The 22,518-nt window shown below is 42.4% G+C and overlaps 1 protein-coding gene across 1 annotated transcript in view; it reads right to left on the reverse strand.

Moving 5' to 3' along the window:
* Window positions 1–1,553: 1,553 nt before the first annotated feature.
* Window positions 1,554–22,518, reverse strand: part of LOC139392705 (solute carrier family 66 member 2-like) — a 97,520-nt gene continuing 76,555 nt past the window's right edge. The window contains exon 5 of the mRNA XM_071140929.1: window positions 1,554–4,646. The gene's annotated coding sequence lies outside the window, so the exon portion shown is untranslated. The remainder of the gene's footprint in view (window positions 4,647–22,518) is intronic.

The following is a 22,518-nucleotide window of genomic DNA, read 5'->3' on the forward strand; positions in this document are numbered from 1 at the left end:
TTTTTAGGTGAGCTCAGCTGTTTTCTTGGCCTAGGCTATATTTTGGTCAGAGTTACAGTATGTGCTTTAAGGTGAACAGCAACGTGCTCTGCCAAGCTCTCAGTCACAGGGCTGCCTGTTGAGGCCACAGTCAGAGCCAGATGAGGTCATACATCATGGGGAAGGGCTGTGTGGCTGCCTGGACTCGGCCTGTCCTGCTCCCAGCACGGGAACACCACTTCCTCATCTCTAAAACTAAGAGCATTGTATTTGGTACAAATCATTCCCTAAGTTATAGACTTCAGCTGAATCTGGTAATGAATGCTGTGGCTGTTGAACAACTTGAGGAGACTAAATTACTTGGTGTTACATTAGATTGTAAACTGTCATGGCCAAAACATATACTGTAGATTCAATGGTTGTAAAGATGGGGAGAGATCTTTCCGTAATAAAGAGATGCTCTGCTTTTTTGACATCACACTCCAAAAAGAAAGTCCTGCAGGATCTAGTTTGTCTAATCTTGATAATTGTTCAGTCGTTTAGTTGAGTGCTGCAAGGAAAGGCCTAGTTTAGATGCAGCTGGCCCAGAACAGAGAGCACGTGTCTTGCTCTTCATTGTAATCCGAGGGCTAATATAAATACTATGCATGCCAGTCTCTCTTGGTTAAAAGTTGAGGAGAGACTGACCGCATCACTTATTTTTATAAGAAACTGTAATGTGTTGAAAATCCCAAATTGTTTGCATAGTCAACGTACACACAGCTCTGACACACACACATCAAACATGCCACTAGGGGTTTTTTCACAATCCCCAAATCCAGAACAAATTCAATAATGCCTACAGTATTATATAGAGACATTATTGCATATTGCTCAAATGAGCAGCATACCTGGTTTAAAAAACAGATAAAGCAACACCCCCTATTTGACCTTCATAGTTTGTGTGTATGTATTGATATGTAGGCTACATGTGCCTTTTTAAAATGGATATAGTTCTGTTCTTGTCTATTAATGTTCTGTTTCATGTTTTATGTGGACCCCAGGAAGAGTAACTGCTGCTTTTGCAAAGCTAATGGGGATCCTAATAAAATATAAAATACCCCTATCCCACCCTGCACCCCTCGGCCCAGAGTCAAGGATGATTACCCAGAATTGACAATGTGACACAACATCACTAATGGCTGGGCCTGTCTAGAAGTGCGGAACATGTAGAATATTAGAGAGGAGAGACATATCTCATCTATAATCTAAAGACCCTCCCTCCCTCAGGTTTTAATATTTCATGTTCTACCAATCTCCTCCTGGACATACCGTCCCCCTGGACCTCCTCTACATAGACCTATAGGGAGCTATGGTAATACATTACCCAGGAGTGGAGAAGAAGCTTCTTAATGAATATTCATCTCCCAGTTCATCTGCACCATGACAGGGAGAAGGGGCTTGGAATATAGGATTTGAACAGTGTTTCCCAGGAAGGTATTCCTACTCTCATCACACCGACACAAATAAATACTTGGCCGTCGCCTCACTCTGTACACACATCACCTTACAGAAATCTGACAAATGACCAGGTGTTGCTATGAATGTTTTATAAGAATGAATGTTTGGGTAAATACAAGCATTTCCTAGATACAAACTTAAATTGTATTTCCTACAACAGACTTGATAGAATTTGACCACTTGGACAGTAACTGATCTTACAACAAAACACATTTATATATTATTACCTATGTAGTTTTAGCTTTGGCATAGCTCACAATTTTGAAAGTACATATTTTGATGTTAAAACTTAAAACAGTGTTTATCCATGCAGATATCTCATCTCTAAAACATTCTTTACAACCAAACTGTAATTACAGCACCGTTTGGTAAAAGTCTTGAGATGCGTCTTTTTTGGGAACATTTTGACAGTAGCTGACATCCACACGAAGCACATAGTTTATCTATGTGGACATATCCCAAACATATATCTAAAAACAATGAATATACTTTCAGTATGTTTGAAGTTTAAAGGCAAAAACATTTACTCTATAAAGAGTTGGTAATAAAGACTTGGTTGATAGATTGTCATTGGAAGGGTTATCCTAATTTCCTGGGGAATTCAAGGCTGGCTAGCCAGACCCAGTATATTAAACATAGGGAGGAACACATTAACACACAGACAATCTGAGTTTATGGGAAAACATCACAAGAAAGCAACTGATAGGATACAGACGCAATAAGAAAACAACACAAGAAGCCTTCTTGTACCAACTGACTATAATATGGCAATATAAGAATGACGATAAATAATGTCATTGTTTTTGCCAAGTATACTTATAAACAATAAAACCATGTGAACATACAGGTCATAAAAATGCAGAGTCAAATAATTTGGGGATTGGGGGTAGGTTTTGGTCGTGTTCCCCTGCTTAGATATTGCATGCATCAACCAGTGTTTTCATGCCATGTCATTGACTGTGTCATCGACTGACAGATTGTTATAATTATATGATGTGGTTAGCTGATACATATAATACCTTTCCAGGCGTTGTAAGATCTGGCGGCGTCAGCAACACCTTGGCAGAGGAACACACCCATTCGTTAGATTTGAGTATGGTCCTTTCAGCTACTAACTTAACACCTCTTGAAATGAATGGAATTCAAGCCAAGCTTACATTTATTTTTTTTATCTGGAGGATGGCATTGCACACTTTTTACAAGCAATCTACAGGTAACTGCCAAAATAATGGAAACACTTGAGTAAATGAAGGATACAGAGTATATTGAAAGCAGGTGCCTAAACACAGGTTTGGGTCATGTATAGAAATGCTGGGCAGGACATTATTTTGGCTACCATGGCTATTCTCCCTTAGGATGACAATGTGCACAAGTGGTCACTGAATGGTTTGATGAGCATGAAAACGATGTAAGCCATATGCCATGGACATCTTAGTCCCCAGATCTCAACCCAATTTAACACTTATGGAAGATTCTGGAGCAGTGCCTGAGACAGCATTTTCCACCACCATCAAAACACCAAATTACGGAATTTCTCGAGGAAGAATGGTGTCGCATCCCTCGAATAGAGTTCAAGACACTTGTCGAATCTATGCCAAGGTGCATTGAAGCTGTTCTGGCTCGTGGTGGCCCAACGCCCTATTAAGACACTTTTTTGAGGTGTTTCCTTTATTTTGGCAGTTACCTGTATCTGGCCTGGTTTTCAGCTTCACACTGCCAGGCAGAGGCAGGAAGGGCTGTCAGCTACGGATGGGAAACCTAACGGCGCGGGGGTCTTTCTGCATGCTGTGCAAACATTAGCCACGCAAATGATTGTCACAGTCTCAGCCCTGGGAGGCCACAGCCACTTATATACTGGCCATGCATAAAGGTCAGATCTGAGGAAGACAGGCAGGCCGGCACAGACGTTCATTCAGCTGATCATCCATCTCTCTCTTTTTTCATTCTAGCAGGGTCTCTATGACGTTAAACCATTTGGGAGGACTGTGATGGTCATGACTGGCGTCAAATGAGAGAAAACTAAATGTCCCTCTGATGACAATAAAGCTGTTCCCAACCAAAAGAAACAGCTCAGTCATCTCAGATAGCTCTCAGTAAAACTAAACAGCATGAAATTGACGACCGACACTGATGTGACCACAGACTAAATGACCCGGGAAGTCTCCATTATTTTCTCTCTAAATGACCAGACCCAGAACACCATAACAATTTATTCTACAATGTTCCCTCACAACTGACCATTGAAACGTATTCAGTATGGCAGGAGTACTCGTTAGCAAAGCTTAAAGGAAAAATCCAAGACTAACAGAATGTTTTAATGGATCCGTATATAATTGTGCTGTATGTGGGTGATAAGACGGAATGGAGAATTGTTGATTTAGATAGCTGTGTTACCAAGTATCCAATTTTGCAATACAGTTCATTCTCCTTTCCCTCTGAGTCAAAGACAGTTCTTCCTGGTGAGTAGAAACCTCCCGTCTGTGATGGTAAGACAAAGCATATATAAACTGTCCAGAAATAGCTGTTTTAGAGAGATGAATGTGGCCCATGCTTCCTGTAGATATACTGTAATGTGTACATTCTGTGGCGTTGCCCTGCTCCTAAGTGTCACGAATGCCCATGGCGACACACACGGACAAACACATACACATGTCTATATTTAATCTTAAAAACACAATGAAGGAGTCACCCACACACACAAAATGTCCCCACTTGTCCACATTTTTTCTTTGTTTTACTATCCTTGTTAGGACTTCTGGTCCCCACAAGGATAGTAAAAGCAAAAACACATATACACGCACACAAACACACAATGCCTGGCTGCTCTGCTACCGTTCAGTAACTACCACAAAAAATGACCCATGAAAACAAATAAATAGCCTCAAATAGAAGAACATACACTCTCTGGTATCCTCTATCTAATTAAAAAAATAGACATGGTAAGGCACAAGTTTTGATTAAGAGCATGGGTGTATGAGAAGGTTATGAGGGCTCAGCCCAGTTTGACTCCGATGTCCTGTCCATAGTAAAGCACCTGCAGCAGGATGGCTACGTCGATAAGGATCTGGACTGCCCCACACACACAGAACTGAAACGGGCTGTCGTTCATCACAAAGTATGCCGTCTTGAAGATGTCTCCAGCAGTCCACAGCAGCACCATCTTCACACTAATAAAAGAGAGATAAGGAGCGAGAAAGAGGTAAATCCATATGAATTCAATCACTTTTTGACAGCATCCTTTTGATTTAAAAACCCTGTATTCAAGAGCATGTTGTGTCTCAACCGATGGCGGGCACAACACACAAACTTCCGATTATATAAAATAGGGTTTAAGCTACAACATATGCAAATATTTAAAACATTTGATCATTGACGTTTAAGGTTAAAAACTTTATTTTTTCAATACAAAAGATAGTTAAACAACCCTGTTTGTAAGCTTTTTAATTAGATCAATGACAACCGTTCATCTTTTCCAGTGATGAAGACGGATGTCTCATGGTATGGTGAGTATGCAAAATAGGTCAACTTTGAGCACCTTCATCTCTTGTTTTGGCATTCAGGTCCAGAAAGTCACTCTCTGAGCCCTTCTACAATGGGCAAATATGTATGGAAGGTTTCATTCAAACCTATAAAGGGGTGCTGTCAAAAAGTGATTGAATTCAAATGGATTTACCCAAAGAGGAAATATGTAGCAAGGTCTGCAAAAGAGACATTTTATTTTCCAAGATCCACATTTGGGAAAACCAGATCTGTTGTATACCTGTACAGACAGGCACAGCAACAAGCTGATACCAGGACTCAACAGTATCACTGTTTCATAAGTACAGGCTGAAATCAGTATACAACAAAGTCTGAGAGTAGGAAAAGAGAACAGAAGATAAACAATCAATAACCAGAGTAAATCGGCCAGCATAACAATGATTGATCAGGCAGAGCGCTGCCTAGACATCTGCAGTGCAGGTTAATACCCTCAAGAGGAGCACAGTAGCCATCTCCATATGAGTTTAGAGCTCAGCCAGTAGTCTAACTTCCCTAAAGTTAGAGCAAAACTTTTTAAATAACGTTTTGAGTGAGAATGATTACCATCGTAACAGAGAATGTGACAGGGTTGAACTGAAGACAGACTGCTGAACAGCTTTCCCCCCTCCACCTTCTCCTCCTCTCTCTCTCTCTCTCCCTTTCCTCAGGCCATTTCTATCCCACCGGTATTCATGCAAAAGTTTGTTTATTAATTTCATTTGAGCCGGGCAGAGTAGAGAAGAGCAGAGCAGGAGAGGCCTGGGAATGTGTGAGGGACTATCAGTCAACTGTCAGTTCTGAGGAAAACACAGAGAACAACTCCAGCACGTCATTAAGGTCAGAGTGGCCAATGAGTCGATCACAGGACAGAACAACTCTAATGAACACAGGGAATGGCTGCCACGCTATCCTTGAGGTCTCCTTGAGCTCTCCCTACCCATGTCAACTCATCTCTCTTCATATCTCTCGAATTATCCATTATCACTGAACAATACTACGTTGGCAATTGGTACAGCCCGGTGACATGATACAAACACATTATTATGACTGGGGTACAGTAAGGACAAGGTGAGGCTGCAGCTTCTACTGGCCAATCACTGGGTTGTTATAGAGCTGTATAGGGTGAGAACATGTGTATGTTCACATGAGGTGTGTATGGGGTGAAATAAGGATGAGTGCATGTGTATGTGTACACATCTATAGCATACACATATGATGTGAGTTTTTATACAGACCAGGAAGAAAACTTTCACTGTGTAATAAGGTGTACAGTAGGTCAGCACACGTCAGTCTTCACTTTGGAGGTATGAGTGTGAGGAGAAACTCATATCTTGCTACATTAATGGACAAAGGATGACTCGAATGTCCTCCATAACCAATTCAAGTCACATTTTACTGACATACAGTATATGTGAATAAGCTACAGTCCATTCTTAGAAAAAAGGGTTCCAAAATGCGACTGCCCCCATTTTGGTTCCAGGTAAAACCTTTTTGTTTCCAGGTAGAACCCTTTGTGGAAAGGATTCTACATGGAACCCAAAACAATTATACTTGGAACTAACCCTTCAAAGGGTTCTCCTATGGGGACAGCCAAAAAAAACTTTTAGGTTCCAGATATAACCTTTTTTTAAAAAAAGAATGTACATCTGCTTTTGAACAAAGAAGGAATGGGAGCTATGCTCAATGATGGACATGATCTCTCTCTCTGAGCTGCTATTCCACAGGGAAATCCATTCCTTTTGACTGACCCAAACATTCCTGTTTGAAGCCATTTTCAGAATGTGTCCTCCACCGCACAAGAGAGAGCTCTCCAGCAGAACCCCTCCCACTAATCCCAAGCACTTTAATGTTTGCTTTTTACCATTTCCCCCTCTTTTTTTCTCCTGCCTGCCCCAAGTCCTCTGCTAATTTCATTGCTCCAGAGACTGCAAACATCATTAACGAGGATGAGTCATTAATGAGGTAATTAACAGGGGCAGGTCATCTGTACAAGAGCAGCCCCAACAGCAGCGCATCAGAATGGAGACAAAATGGCACTTTAAAGGTCGTTAATCTCATGCACAAAACACACCTCCATTTAAACTCATGCTGTCACACACTAGCACACTATTCAACTTCTGGGCTGCGTTCAGTGACGTTTTTAAATTCTGGAACATTTAATTAAAAAAAGGGAGGGGTTGGGTTGTGAGTTGGGGAATGCTGTCAGCATGGCCACTGCCCTTTAAATAAGTCACTCATTGCTTCAAGCCTCACCTATCCACAACCACCAAATGGGAGTAAACATACCTCAAAGTCTGTTCAAGAATGTAAAAGAAAGTTTGGGGGAAACTTGTCATTCAGTACAAAAAATTCCACAACATAGCAAACATTCAAGCGAACTGAACGCACTTCTGGTCTCCATCCCTCTCGCTCATGACTCTACCTTTCTCCCCCCTCTCTCTCACATGCACACACACACACTATTACACATGTAATTTGTTCGGTGAATCAACAGGAGATTAAGGAAATACTGAGTAAACAATTGAGCAGGGTCTTGGGTGGTCTTTGTAGGGAGGAGAAGTAATTATGGCATTGATTAGAAAAACTGACACGCTGTTTCTCGACCTGGGCCCCCCACTAACGCTGTCCAACGTGAGTCCTGACAATTCCCCTATTGATCCCATCTAACCTGACATCTTCATCTACCCTAAGTCGCAGAGCATAGCAGAGGGAACAGAGAGTGGAGGAAGGACGAACAGAGAGAAAATGTGTGTGAGAGTGAGATTATCTCTTATTAGATACCTCTTCTTTATCATCTCAAAAATATGTATTCATCTCATGCAAACACACAATTTACAAACACAGAGCATCAGCAAATCACCCTATACGCCACTTCACCAGCGGCAGAGGGAACAGGAGGATATACTGTAGTGGTGCAGATGCTGGGGAGGATAGTTGCAGAATAAAAAGTGACAGAGAGCCAGTTGGAGGGAGCGTGTGAATGAGGTGAGGATGGGTGTACTGATAGGTATCTGGCTCCGGCAGTGATTGTGCTCTGTATTGAGCGAGAGCTGTCAGGCCTCCATTTAGCTTTTCTTACAGAGGCTTGGAACACAGATGGAGCATCTGAAAGGTTGCTGACTGCAGCGGCACTAAGAGTGCAGAAAGTGATATTTACAGTGAACTCCTCCTGAACTTTCTCAGAACCATCAGAGGAGTTACACCACCTGAACATTAATCCCCTCAGCTCCCCCCCTTCATCACTACTCTCCTCCTTTGTTCTCTTCTTCTCTCCCGCACTGCATCAGGGCTCATCTGTTCCCTCCTTTCTGAGCTAATTACTGTACTGACAGGGGAAGAGGAGAGGTAAAGCAGATGAGAGAGGATGAGAGGTGGAGGAGAAGAGTGGAAGAAAGGAAAGGAAGGACAGGAGGGAAAGGGAAGAACAGGAGAGGAGAGGAGAGGAAAGGAAATGGGAAAGGATGAGACATCAACACTCCTCACCTAAGGGACCCCATGTGGAGGATTCTGGGTGGGATACTATTAAGGCATCTGCATACTAGTTTCGGTTTGCTCCTAGCAGAACTCGGCTAGGCGAAGCGAACTTCAGTGCCTCGCATAATCAAGAATTCTGTCATTAATGTTGACTTCTTAGTCTAAGATGTTTATATGCAGTATTTCTCAAGTGAAAAAATGTGCATGAAAACAAGTCGTCTGCCATTGAATGACGACAAACACTTCATTAAAGAATCCATGCTGTTGACAAATCACAGACGAAGGGGCATAGACTTCGGCTACTGAACTTTAGGCAGTGGGCCATAGCGAGTTATCTGATTTAGTTTAATTGATGTTTGCTTTTTTTTTTTTTTTTTTTCACGTTTTTTTAACCAGGTATGCCAGTTGAGATCAAGTTCTCATTTACAACTGCGACCTGGACAAGATAAAGCAAAGCAGTGCTACACAAACAACAACACAGAGTTACACAAGGAATAAACAAACATACAGCCAATAATACAAAATAATAGAAAATAATAGAAAAAGTCTATATACAGGGTGTGTGTAGGATAAGGGAGGTAAGGCACTAAATAGGCCTTAGTGGCAAAATAATTACAATATAGCAATTAAACACTGGAATGATAGATGCAGAAGATGAGTGCGCACGTATAGATACTGGGGTGCAGGTGCAGTGATCTGTGAGCTGCTCTGACAGCTGGTGCCTAAAGTTAATGAGGGAGATATGAGTCTCCAGCTTCAGTGATTGTTGCAGTTCATTCCAGTCATTGGCAGCAGAGAACTGGAAGGAAAGGCAGCCAAAGGAGGAATTGGCTTTGGGGGTGACCAGTGAAATATACCTGCTGGAGCGCGTGCTACGGGTGGGTGCTGCTATGGTGACCAGTGAGCTGAGATAAGGCGGGGCTTTACCAAGCAGAGACTTATAGATGACCTGGAGCCAGTGGGTTTGGCGATGAATATGAAGCAAGGGCCAGCCAACGAGAGCATACAGGTCGCAGTGGTGGGTAGTATATGTGATAGACTGCATCCAATTTGCTGAGTAGAGTGTTGGGGGCTATTTTGTAAATTACATCCCCGAAGTCAAGGATCGGTGGGAAAGTCAGTTTTACGAGGGTATGTTTGGCAGCATGAGTGAAGGATGCTTTGTTGTGAAATAGGAAGCCAATTCTCGATTTAGTTTTGGATTGGAGATGCTTAATGTGAGTCTGGAAGGAGAGTTTACAGTCTAACCAGACACCTAGGTATTTGTAGTTGTCCACATATTCTAAGTCAGAATCGTCCAGAGTAGTGATGCTGGACAGGTGGGCAGGTGTGGGCAGTGATCGGTTGAAGAGCATGCGCTTAGTTTTACTTGCATTTAAGAGCAGTTGGAGGCCATGGAAGGAGAGTTGTATGGCATTAAAGCTTGTCTGGAGCTTAGTTAACACAGTGTCCAAAGAAGGGCCAGAAGTATACAGAATGGTGTCGTCTGCGTAGAGGTGGATCAGAGAATCACCAGCAGCAAAAGCGACATCATTGATGTATACAGAGAAGAGAGTCGGCCCGAGAATTGAACCCTGTGGCACCCCCATAGAGACTGCCAGAGGTCCGGACAACAGGCCTTCCAATTTGACACACTGAACTCTATCTGAGAAGTAGTTGGTGAACCAGGCGAGGCAGTGATTTGAGTAACCAAGGCTGTTGAGTCTGCCGATAAGAATGTGGTGATTGACAGAGTCGAAAGCCTTGGCCAGGTTGATGAATATAGCAGCACAGTATTGTCTCTTATCTGTAGCAGTTTGGGTCTAGAGTGTCTCCCCCTTTGAAGACAGGATGACCGCGGCAGCTTTCCACTCTTTGGGGATCTCAAACGATTCGAAAGAGGCTAGAAATAGGGGTTGCAACAATTTTAGTACGAGAGGGTCCAGATTGTCTCGCCCGGTTGATTTGTAGGGGTCCAGATTTTGCAGCTCTTTCAGAACATCAGCGGTCTGGATTTGCGTGAAGAAGAAATGGGGGAGGCTTGGGCAAGTTGCTGTGGGGGGTGCAGGGCTGTTGACCAGGGTAGGGGTAGCCAGGTGGAAAGCATGGCCAGCTGTAGAAAAATGCTTATTGAAATTCTCAATGAGGCAGTGATCGCTGAGATCCTGGTTGAAGACAGCAGAGGTGTATTTGGAGGGCAGGTTGGTTAGAATGATATCTATGAGGGTGCCCGTGCTTACGGATTTAGGGTTGTACCTGGTAGGTTCATTGATCATTTGTGTGAGACTGAGGGCATCAAGCTTATATTGTAGGATGGCCGGGGTGATAAGCATGTCCCAGTTTAGGTCACCTAACAGCACAAGCTCTGAAGATAGATGGGGGCAATCAATTCACATATGGTGTCCAGGGCACAGCTGGGGGCAGAAGGTGGTCTATAGCAAGCAGCAACGGTGAGAGACTTGTTTCTGGATATAGCTATAACATTTTCCGACAAGATAGAATTGCCAAGGGGGGTGGAGTTGCAATCTACTGCAGACATAGCCTGCAGAGTTCTGTCTTACTATCCAGGTCTGTGCTCAAACAATTTGAGCTTCTACTTTTAAATATCTACTTATCCAGAAACAAGTCTCACTGCTGCCGCTTGCTATTGGGATGGATATTTCAGGGTTTTTGGTGTTCTTCCTAAGCCAGGATTCAGCCAGGATTTAGATTCAGTTGGCAGAGTGTGCTAAAGCAGTGAATAAAACAAACACTTTTAAGTTTGTTGGTAATGTCAACTATTGCTTTTTGGTTTGAACTGTTATGGACAGGCAAACACGGCTGAGTACTAAACTGTAAACCGATCAAAACTCATGTACAATCCATGTTACTATTTCTGTTGATCACGTCACGTTATCCATACCTAAGGTAGTAGATAGCTGGTGACAGCTTGACAGAGAGATCTCAGTCCGACAAGTATTTTTTATTTAGTAATAGAAAGCTGATACCATAAATGAAAGCTGTAAAATTACTCCCAACTTAGAACGCAGCAACCTTAGTAATGTACATGTTTGCTTACTAGCTTGCTAGTTAGTTAGCTAGTTTAAACATGTAGATCTGTTGCTAGCTAGCAGGAGAAGATAGCTTTATCACTAGCTAGCATGTCATTCCAGGACAAAAAAACATTTTAGCTATCAGTTTATTCCAAGTAATAATTTAAGACTACAAAATTCTATAGGACAAGTAGTGTAAATCTAATACAGTCATCAAGGCAGGGCCCACTAATTTCATTCATACTGACAAATAAGATATGCCACATTATCCCTGTCAATAGATGGAATAGGATGATTGCAGAGCACCTTGCCTCAGACTGTCAGGATGTTCATTTTCCAGCTCACAAACTACATTCCTTTGTTGTGATGATTTCTTTCATTCATTCTTGTCACTTTTGTCTCACATGATCTATTCAGGTCTCCTGTGTGCTGCACACATAGATCAACCTAATGCTATTCACCAAGCATGGTCTGATTTACTCACCTGAGAGGAGAAACATCCTACTGCACTTTGAACTAGCCCTGCCATCACTATTTAGACATTGGGAACACATATGCATTTTTTTTGTGGATTTTGTCTTACATAGTCTAGTGCATTTTAGAATTGATGAACCACTTACAATCGTCCCGGTATCCAAACATTCCTACCAAGACGGCAGCTGAACCCGTGTGTCTCATGCACTTTTGTTTGCAAGTGTCTAGGTTACTCCCATGGCGTGCTGCACTGGTTGGCCCTCACCTTTCAGTCTGTTGCCTCTGCTACTGACTACCAAGGCCTGCTCACCCCTGACTGGTACATGTACCGCTGCCAATTGCCTCCTTCATCCCGAGCTTCGTACAACACATTTACACACACACCATGGTCTCTGATGCAAATGTTATCTTGTTAAAAAAATATATTCATTAGGATCCCCATTAGCCAATGCTAATGGTAACAGCTAGTCTTACTGGCGTTCAACACATAACGAAAAATACTTTACAGACAAAAGACAACAATTGATATATATTTAAAAACAATAACATGGAGTGAGTGTGTGTGTGTATGTGTGTGTGTGTGCACCCATCAGTTACACATACATGTCAGTACATACACACATGAGGAAGAGGCATTGTGCAGTGAGGTGCTGCTTTATTTTTTTTTTCACCACTTGTGCTATATAAGATGGAAGGGAATTCCATGCACTCATGGCTCTGGATAATACTGTACATTTCTTTGAATAGCAGGATGGGCTGTTAGCTGAACAATAGACTATTCAACCCTAGCCGAGCTAGGTGTGAACCCCGCCTCCTTCCCCAACTTGCAACAAATCTTTCCACATCTACCTACACATGGTTAATTTTCAGATTTTTAAAAATGTATCTCTATATATATATATTTATATTGGTCATGGCTCCCGAGTGGCGCAGCGGTCTAAGGCACTGCATCTTGGTGCAAGAGGCAGTCCCTGGTTCGAATTCAGGCTGTATCACACCCGATTGTGATTGGGAGTGCCATGAAGTGCTTTGAGGGGCTGGTCATGGCTCAAATCAACGCCATTATCCCGGAAACCCTGGGCCTGCTCCGGTTTGCCTCCCTCCCCAGTGGATCCACAGATGATGCAATCTCTATTGCACTCCGCACTGCCTTTTCCCACCTGGACAAAAGGAACACCTACATGAGAATGCTATTCATTGACTACACCTCAGCGTTCAGCACCATAGTGCCCTCAAAGCTCATCACTAAGCTAAGGACCCTGGAACTAAACACCTCCCTCTGCAACTGGATCCTAGACTTCCTGATGGCTGCCCCCAGGTGGTAAGTGTAGGTAACAACACATTTGCCATGCTGATCCTCAACACGGGGGCCCCTCGGGGGTGCGTGCTCAGTCCCCTCCTGTACTCCCTGTTCAACCATGACTGCATGGCCAGCCACAACTCCAACACCATCATTAAGTTTGCAGACGACACAAGAGTGGTAGGCCTGATCACCGACAACGATGAGACAGCCTATAGGGAGGAGGTCAGAGACCTGGCCATGTGGTGCCAGGAAAACAACCTCTCCCTCAACGTGATCAAAACAAAGGAGAGGACCGAGCACTCCCCCATTCTCATCGACGGGGCTGTGGTGGAGCAGGTTGAGAGCTTCAAGTTCGTTCATGTCCACATCACCAACAAACTATCATGGTCCAAACATGCCAAGACAGCCGTGAAGAGGGCATGACAAAGCCTATTCCCCCTCAGGAGACTGAAAAGATTTGGCATGGGTCCTCAGATCTTCCAAACGTTCTACACCTGCACCATCGAGAGCATCCTGACCAGTTGCTTCACTGCCTGGTATGGAAACTGCTCGGCCTCCGACAGCAAGGCACTACAAAGGGTGGAGCATATGGCCCAGTACATCACAGAGGCCAAGCTTCCTGCCATCCAGGACCTCTATAGCAGGCAGTGTCAGTTGTCAAAAATGTCAAAAATTGTCAAAAATTGTCAAAGACTCCAGCCACCATAGTCACAGACTGTTCTCTCTGCTAGCGCACAGCAAGCTGTACTGGAGCGCCAAATCTATGTCCAAAAGGCTCCTACCCCCAAGCCACAAGACTCCTGAACAGCTAATCAAATGGCTACCCAGACTATTTGCATTGTCCCCACCCCCTCTTTTACGCTGCTGCTACTCTCTGTTTATTATCTATGCACAGTCACTTTTCCTTCATGTAAATATTACCTCAATTACCTCGACTAACCTGTGCCCCTGTACATTGACTCTGTACCAGTACACCTTGTATATAGCCTCGTTACTGTTATGTTACTGCTGCTCTTTAATTATTTCTTATTGATCTATTATTTACCTAACACCTATTTTCTTAAAACTGCATTGTTCGTTAAGAGCCTTTAAGTAAGCATTTCACTGTAAGGTCTACATCTGTTGTATTCGGCACGTGACAAATAACATGTGATTTTATTTTATTTGTAAGGGGTGGTACAATTCCTAAATTACCTCCACGTAATCACCGTGAAAAGATTCAGGGTTTTTTACATTATGTTTTTAACATTGCCCGGAATAGAGTTGAATTCATCCCTGATGTTGAATTTGCCTTTTCTCACTTCCAGAAAGCACTCCAGGATATATGCAACAAGCAGTCCCTTTCAAACAATACAGAATTAAGGGCAGAGACAACCCTTGGTTCTCAGATGAACTAGATAAAATCATGAGGAAACGGAACGATGTGTAGGCTAAAACAAGAAGGTCTAATTTGGCTGATGATTGGATGGCTTTTAAATGCCTTCGGAATCAGGGTGTGGCTATGTCCCGAAACCCGAAAGCAGACCACTACCTCAAATACACATCTGATAATCTGAGGTTTAGAGCGCAAAAAAACATGTACAGCTTCCTAAACAATTGCTGGTAGACTCACAGGTGGTAACTGAGAAAACCTCTATTCTGAACCCTTTTAATAAGCATTTTCTTGATGCAGGCTAATTATTTGATGGGGCTCATTTTGACCTTTAACCCTATGTGAAATCAAATCAAATGTTATTTGCCACATGCAAATTTTATTTCTCACAGGTATAGATAGACCTTACTGTGAAATGCTTACTACGAGCCCTTAACCAACAATGCAGAGTTATAAAATAGTAAGGAAAATGTGCTAAATAACCTAAAGGAAAAATAATAACATATTAAAATCACAATAACAAAGCTATATACAAGCGTTTCCAGCACCGAGTCAATGTGCAGGAGTACAGGTTAGCCGAGATAATGGAGGTATTATGTACATGTAGGTAGGGGTAAAGTGACTTGTATAGTGTCACACCCTGATCTGATTCACCTGTCTATGTGATTGTCTCCACCCCCCTCCAGGTGTCGCCCATCTTCCCCATTATCCCCTGTGTATTTATACCTGGTTTCTCTGTTTGTCTGTTGCCAGTTTGTTTTGTTTTGTCAAGCCTACCAGCGGTTTCTCCTCTGTTCCTGTCTCTCAATTGTTCCTGTTTTCTAGTTTTCCCAGTGTTGACCTTTTCTGCCTGCCCTAACCCTGCCTGTTGTCCTGTACCTTTGCCCCACCTATCTGGATTATTGAACACCGCCTGCTCTTGACCGGTCTTTTGCCTGTTGGATTAATAAACTGTTGTAACTTTGACGTTGTCTGCATCTGGGTCTTACCTTAAACGTGATAAATAACGACGAGACGGCCTACAGGGAGGATGTGAGGGCCCTCGGAGTGTGGTGTCAGGAAAATAACCTCGCACTCAACGTCAACAAAACTAAGGAGATGATTGTGGACTTCAGGAAACAGCATAGGGAACACCCCCATATCCACATCGATGGAACAGTAGTGGAGAGGGTAGGAAGTTTTAAGTTCCTCGGCGTACACATCACAGACAAACTGAATTGGTCCACCCACACAGACAGCATCGTCTCTTCAACCTCAGGAGGCTGAAGAAATTTGGCTTGTCACCAAAAGCACTCACAAACTTCTACAGATGCACAATCGAGAGCATCCTGTCGGGCTGTATCACCGCCTGGTACGGCAACTGCTTCGCCCACAACCGTAAGGCTCTCCAGAGGGTAGTGAGGTCTGCACAACGCAAACTACCTGCCCTCCAGGACACCTACACCACCCGATGTCACAGGAAGGCCATAAAGATCATCAAGGACAACAACCACCCGAGCCACTGCCTGTTCACCCCGCTATCATCCAGAAGGCGAGGTCAGTACAGGTGCATCAAAGCTGGGACCGAGAGACTGAAAAACAGCTTCTATCTCAAGGCCATCAGACTGTTAAACAACCACCACTAACATTGAGTGGCTGCTGCCAACACACTGACTCAACTCCAGCCACTTTAATAATGGGAATTGATGGGAAATTATGTAAAATATATCACTAGCCACTTTAAACAATGCTACCTAATATAATGTTTACATACCCTACATTATTCATCTCATATGTATATACTGTACTCTATATCATCTACTGCATCTTTATGTAATACATGTATCACTAGCCACTTTAACTATGCCACTTTGTTTACATACTCATCTCATATGTATATACTGCACTCAATACCATCTACTGTATCTTGCCTATGCCGCTCTGTACCATCACTCATTCATATATCTTTATGTACATATTCTTTATCCCCTTACACTTGTGGTGTAGTAGTAGTAGTTTTGGAATTGTTAGCTAGATTACTTGTTGATTATTACTGCATTGTCGGAACTAGAAGCACAAGCATTTCGCTACACTCGCATTAACATCTGCTAACCATGTGTATGTTTACAAATAAAATTTGATTTGATTTGATAATAAACACAGAGTAGCAGCACTGTGTGTGTGTGTGTGTGTTGGAGTATCAGTGTACTGTGTGAGGGTGTAGTTAGAGTCCACAGAGTGTAATCCGATACCCCAGTCCACTCCTTCTCACCATTCTCTGTCTCAGAGGTGTGCAGAGCCCTGTAAGCAATTGATTTAAACATCCTGATGGTCTAGACCCCAGCCTATTACAATTAGCTGCTCCTCCTTTAACATGCATTTTTAACCACACCCTAAAATGTAATAAAATCCCCAAGTTGTGAAAATCAACATTTGTCCTACCTCTTTTGAAAGGAGGTGAGCTCCCTCTACTAAAAAACTATTGGTGAAAATTGTCAAAAGTAGGAGTTGGAGTTCCTAGTCAATAAGCAGCCTACCTCCAGGCCTACTTCTATTAAAACAGTATTTTGAGTGGTATGCAGTCAGGTTTCAGGTCAAGCCACAGCACTGTTACAGCAACATTGAAGGTTTTGGATGATATTCACTGTGCTCTGGATCAGAAGTTGCATTGCGTATCTCTGTTCATACAGTTGAAATCGGAAGATTACATACACTTAAGTTGGAGTCATTATTTTCAACCACTCCACACATTTCTTGTTAACAAACTATAGCTTTGGCAAGTCGGTTAGGACATCTACTGTGTGCATGACACAAGTATTTTTTCCAACAATTGTTTACAGACATATTATTTCATTTATAATTCACTGCATCACAATTCCAGTGGGTCAGAAGTTTACATACACTGAGTTGACTGTGCCTTTAAACAGCTTGGAAAATTCCCGAAAATTATGTCATGGCTTTAGAAGCTTCTGATAAATTATGTCAATTAGCCTGAGTCAATTGGAGGTGTACCTGTGGATGTATTTCAAGGCCTACATTCAAACATTCACAAGTTTGGTTCATCCTTGGGAGCAATTTCCGAATGCCTGAAGGTACCACGTTCATCTGTACAAACAATAGTACGCAAGTATAAACACCATGGGACCACACTGCCGTCATACCGCTCAAGAAGGAGACACATTCTGTCTCCTAGAGATGAACGTACTTTGGTGCGAAAAGTGCAAATCAATCCCAGAACAGCAGCAAAGGACCTTGTGAAGATGCTTGAGGAAACAGGTACAAAAGTATCTATATCCACAGTAAAATGAGTGCTATGTCAACATAACTTGAAAGGCTGCTCAGAAAGGAAGAAGCCACTGCTCCAAAACTGCCATAAAAAAGACAGACTACAGTTTGCAACTGCACATGGGGACAAAGATCGTACTGGAGAAATGCCCTCTGGTCTGATGAAACAAAAATAGAACTGTTTGGCCATAATGACCATCGTTATGTTTGGAGGAAAAAAGAGGGAGGCTTGCAAGCTGAAGAACATCATCCCAACTGTGAAGCACGGGGGTGGCAGCATCATGTTGTGGGGGTGCTTTGCTGCTGGAGGGACTGGTGCACTTCACAAAATAGATGGCATCATGAGCCGGGAAATTATGTGGATATATTGAAGCTTGGTCGCAAATGGGTCTTCCAAATGGACAATGGCCCAATCATTCTTCCAAAGTTGTGGCCAAATAGCTTAAGGACAACAAAGGCAAGGTATTGGAGCAGCTATCACAAAGCCCTGACCTCAGTCCTATAGAAAATGTGTGGGCGAACTGAAAAAGCATGTGCGTGCAAGTAGGCCTACAAACCTGACTCAGTTACACCAGCTCTGTCAGGAGGAATGGGCCAAAATTCACCCAACTTATTGTGGGAAGCTTGTGGAAGGTTACCCAAAATATTTTACCCAAGTTAAACAATTTAAAGGCAATGCTACTAATTGAGTGTATGTAAACTTCTGACCACTGGGAATGTGATGAAAGAAATAAAAGCTGAAATAAATAATTATTTATATTATTATTCTGACATTTCACATCCTTAAAATAAAGTGGTGATTCTAACTTACCTAAAACAGGGAATTTTTACTAGGATTAAATGTCAGAAATGGTGAAAAACTGAGTTTAAATGTATTTGGCTTAGGTGTATATAAACTTCCGACTTCAACTGTAGATTTCTCAAAGGCATTTGACACTGTGGACCATACTGTATTGATGCAGAGACTGACATGTTTTGGGATTACTGGGTATGCTCTAGAGTGGTTTGTGAACTACCTGTCAAATAGTGTGTTAACGCAGATGATTGCACTGTAAGTCTGACATCATAGAGATGCACTCAGGTGTGCCTCAAGGATCCATTTGAGTTCCACTGCTGTTTATTATCTATGTCACCAACATTGAGAGACATATTGAGACAGCTAATGTCCATTTTTATGTGGATGACACTTTTCTAATCAAGTGGCAACAGTATGACCTTGGCTTTTGAATAATCTTAACCAGCATTTAACAACATTCAACAGAATCTGTACGATTTGAAGCTTGTTCGGAATTCCTCTAACACAAAATACATTGCATTTTAAAATAATAAGCACTCTGAAAACCATGTCATTGCTACTTTTGTAGGAAATTCCATAAAGCAAGTCAAAACATACAAATATCTGGGAGTTTGGGTGGATGAGAAGCTGAGCTTCACGAATCATGTTGACAACTTGGTAAAGAAGATTATGTTGAGAATAGGTTTTTATTACCGGCATAAGGCTTGTTTTTATTTGGAGACCATAAAAGAGCTGGTACGGTGTACATTCCTGTCTGTCTTGGACTACAGTAATTTAATTTATAGGCTTATACCAACCAAATGTGTCTGACACACCACTGTGATCTCTATAGTGCTGTTGGCAGGTCTTTGTTGACTACATAGGCTTAAACATAGGTATACTATCACCCCTTGACTTTTTCCACATTTTATTACGTTACAGCCTTATACGAAAATGGATATTAAAACATTTTATCAGCAATCTACACACAATACCCCATAATGACAAATTGAAAAAACAAAAATAACTATAAGTATTCAGACCCTTTGCTATGAGATTCGCAATTGAGCTCAGGTGCATCCTGCTTTCATTGATCATCCTTGAGATACTTCTACAACTTGATTGGAGTCCACCTGTGATAAATTCAATTGATTTGGCACACAGCTGTCTATATAAGGTCCCACAGTTGACAGTGCATGTGAGAGCAAAAACCAAGCTGTGAGGTTTAAGAAATTGTCCAACAGGATTGTGTTGAGGCAGAGATCTGGGGAAGTGTACCAAAACATTTCTGCATATTTGAAGGTCCCCAAGAACACAGTGGCCTCCATCATTCTTAAATGGAAGAAGTTTGGAACCTCCTAGAGCTGGACGCACGGCCAAACTGAGCAATTGGGGGAGAAGGAGCTTGGTCAGGGAAGTTACCAAGAACCCGATGGTCACTCTGACAGACCTCCAGAGTTCCTCTGTGGAGATGGAAGAGACTTCCAAAAGGACAACCATCTCTGCAGCACTCCACCAATCAGGCCTTTATGGCAGAGTGGCCAGACGGAAGCCATTTCTCAGTAAAAGTCACATGACAGCCAAAAAGGCACCTAAAGACTCTCAGACCATGAGAAACAAGATTCTCTGGTCTGATGAAACCAAGATTGAACTCTTTGGCCTGAATGCCAAGTGTCATGTCTGGAGGAAACCTGCCGCCATCCCTACGGTGAAGCATGGTGGTGGCAGCATCATGCTGTGGGGATTTTCTTCAGGGACTGGGAGACTAGTCAGGATTGAGGCAAAGATGAACTGAGCAAAGTACAGAGAGATCCTTGATGAAAACTTGCTCCAGAGCATTCTGGACCTCAGACTGGGGCGAAGGTTACGCCCCTAACCACACAGCCAAGACAACGCAGGAGTGGCTTTGGGACTGCTCTTTGAATAAGTCACACCCTGATCTGTTTCACCTGTCCTTGATTTTGTCTCCAACCCCCTCCAGGTGTCGCTTGTTTTCCCCAGTGTATTTATCCCTGTGTTTCCTGTCTCTCTGTGCCAGCTCGTCTTCTATGTCCAAGCCTACTAGCGTTTTTTTTTCCCGTTTTCCTGCTTTGCCTTTTCTCCTTTTTCTAGTCCTCCCGGTTTTGACCCTTACCTGTTCTGGACTCTGTACCCGCCTTCCTGACCATTCTGCCTGCCCTGACCTTGAGCCTGCCTGCCACTCTGTACCTCCTGGACTCTGATCTGTTAATGACCTTTTGCCTGTCCACGACCATTCTCTTGCCTACTCCTTTTGAAATTACTAAACATCTTAAACTCTAACCATCTGCCTCCCGTGTCTGCATTTGGGTCTCGCCTAGTGTCATGATAAAATATCCTTGACTGGCCCAGCCAGAACCCGGACTTGAACCCGATCGAACATCTCCGGAGAGACCTGAAAATAGCTGTGCAGCAACTCTCCCCATCTAACCTAAGGATCTGCAGAGAAGAATGGGAGAAACTCCCTAAATACAGGTGTGCCAAGCTTGTAGTGTCAATCCCAAAACGACTCAGTGCTGTAATCGCTGCCAAAGACCATTCAACAAAGTACTGAGTAAAGGGTCTGAATACTTATGTACATTTAATATTTCCATTTTATTTCTTTAATAAATTAGCAAAAAATTCTAAAAACCTGTTTTTGCTTTGTCATTATGGGCTATTGGGTGTAGATTGATGAGGGGGGAAAAATATGTAATCCATTTTAGAACAAGGCTGTAATGTTACAAAATGTGGAAAAAGTCAAGAGGTCTGAATACTTTCTGAAGGCACTATATAAGGCTATATTTGGAAAACTGCCACTTTATCTTTGTTTTTTTTTTATAAGGTAATTAAATAAATACCAGTTACGGTCTTACTCCTACTTAATTTTAATTGTTCCTAAAATTAGAACGGATCAGGGCAAAAAGTGTTTCAATTACTCAGCTCCGTGGTCTTGGAATTCTCTCCCAACCAGCCTGAAACTCCAGGATCTTGTTTCCTTGAAGGAGCTTAAACATTTGGTTGACTCACATGTTACTGAGTAATGTGATTGTCATTAGGTACATATGATAGATAAAATAAAAAAAACGAAGACACTAGCATGTTTCTGTAATTGAAATGTGTGTCTACGTCAAAACATATTTTTGATGGTATGTCTATGTCTAAGTTGTTACAGTATGTCTAATATTTGGCTCAAACATTGTTCCACCCTGCTGCTATCTTGATTGGACTAGGTCTCTCTTGAAAAATAGATTTGATCTAAATGAGACTAACCTGGATAAATAAAGTTTAAATGAAAATAAATAAACAGATACACGCGCTTGTTTGAACATCTTTATTCATTGTCTCTCACTTTTGTCTCCCATGATCTATTCACCAAGTCCTGCAGTTTGAACTAGCTCTGACGCATTTGCCTGTTGTTTTTTGTTTGTGGGTTTTGTCTTACACAGTCTAGTGCATTTTAGAGTTGAAGACCACCAACTACAGATACACGCACTTGTTTGAGCATCTCGAAGACTAAATTCAATGTACAATCAGTTTGACAGGTGACAAACAGATTACTTGACTATTGTAACATGCAGTGGTGAGAATTATATTGTCCCCATCAGGAGCCCAGGCTATTCCATACATGGTAGAGTTCTTGCCTCTAGACCACACAAGCTTTGGATTGTATTCTGCTTAAGCAAATGTCTCTCTCTACATTGGTCAGCTACATTGATGACCAGGGTGGGATCATTCTGATATGCCTATGGGGCCTGTGCACACAAATGCTTCTAGAGAGAAGGAGGGATACTGAAGCATACGCATATTTCTGGACTGCAACGTTGTAAGATTGTGCCCTCCACGGCAC

This window comes from Oncorhynchus clarkii, chromosome 1 (assembly GCF_045791955.1).
Source record: "Oncorhynchus clarkii lewisi isolate Uvic-CL-2024 chromosome 1, UVic_Ocla_1.0, whole genome shotgun sequence".
NCBI lineage: Eukaryota > Metazoa > Chordata > Actinopteri > Salmoniformes > Salmonidae > Oncorhynchus > Oncorhynchus clarkii.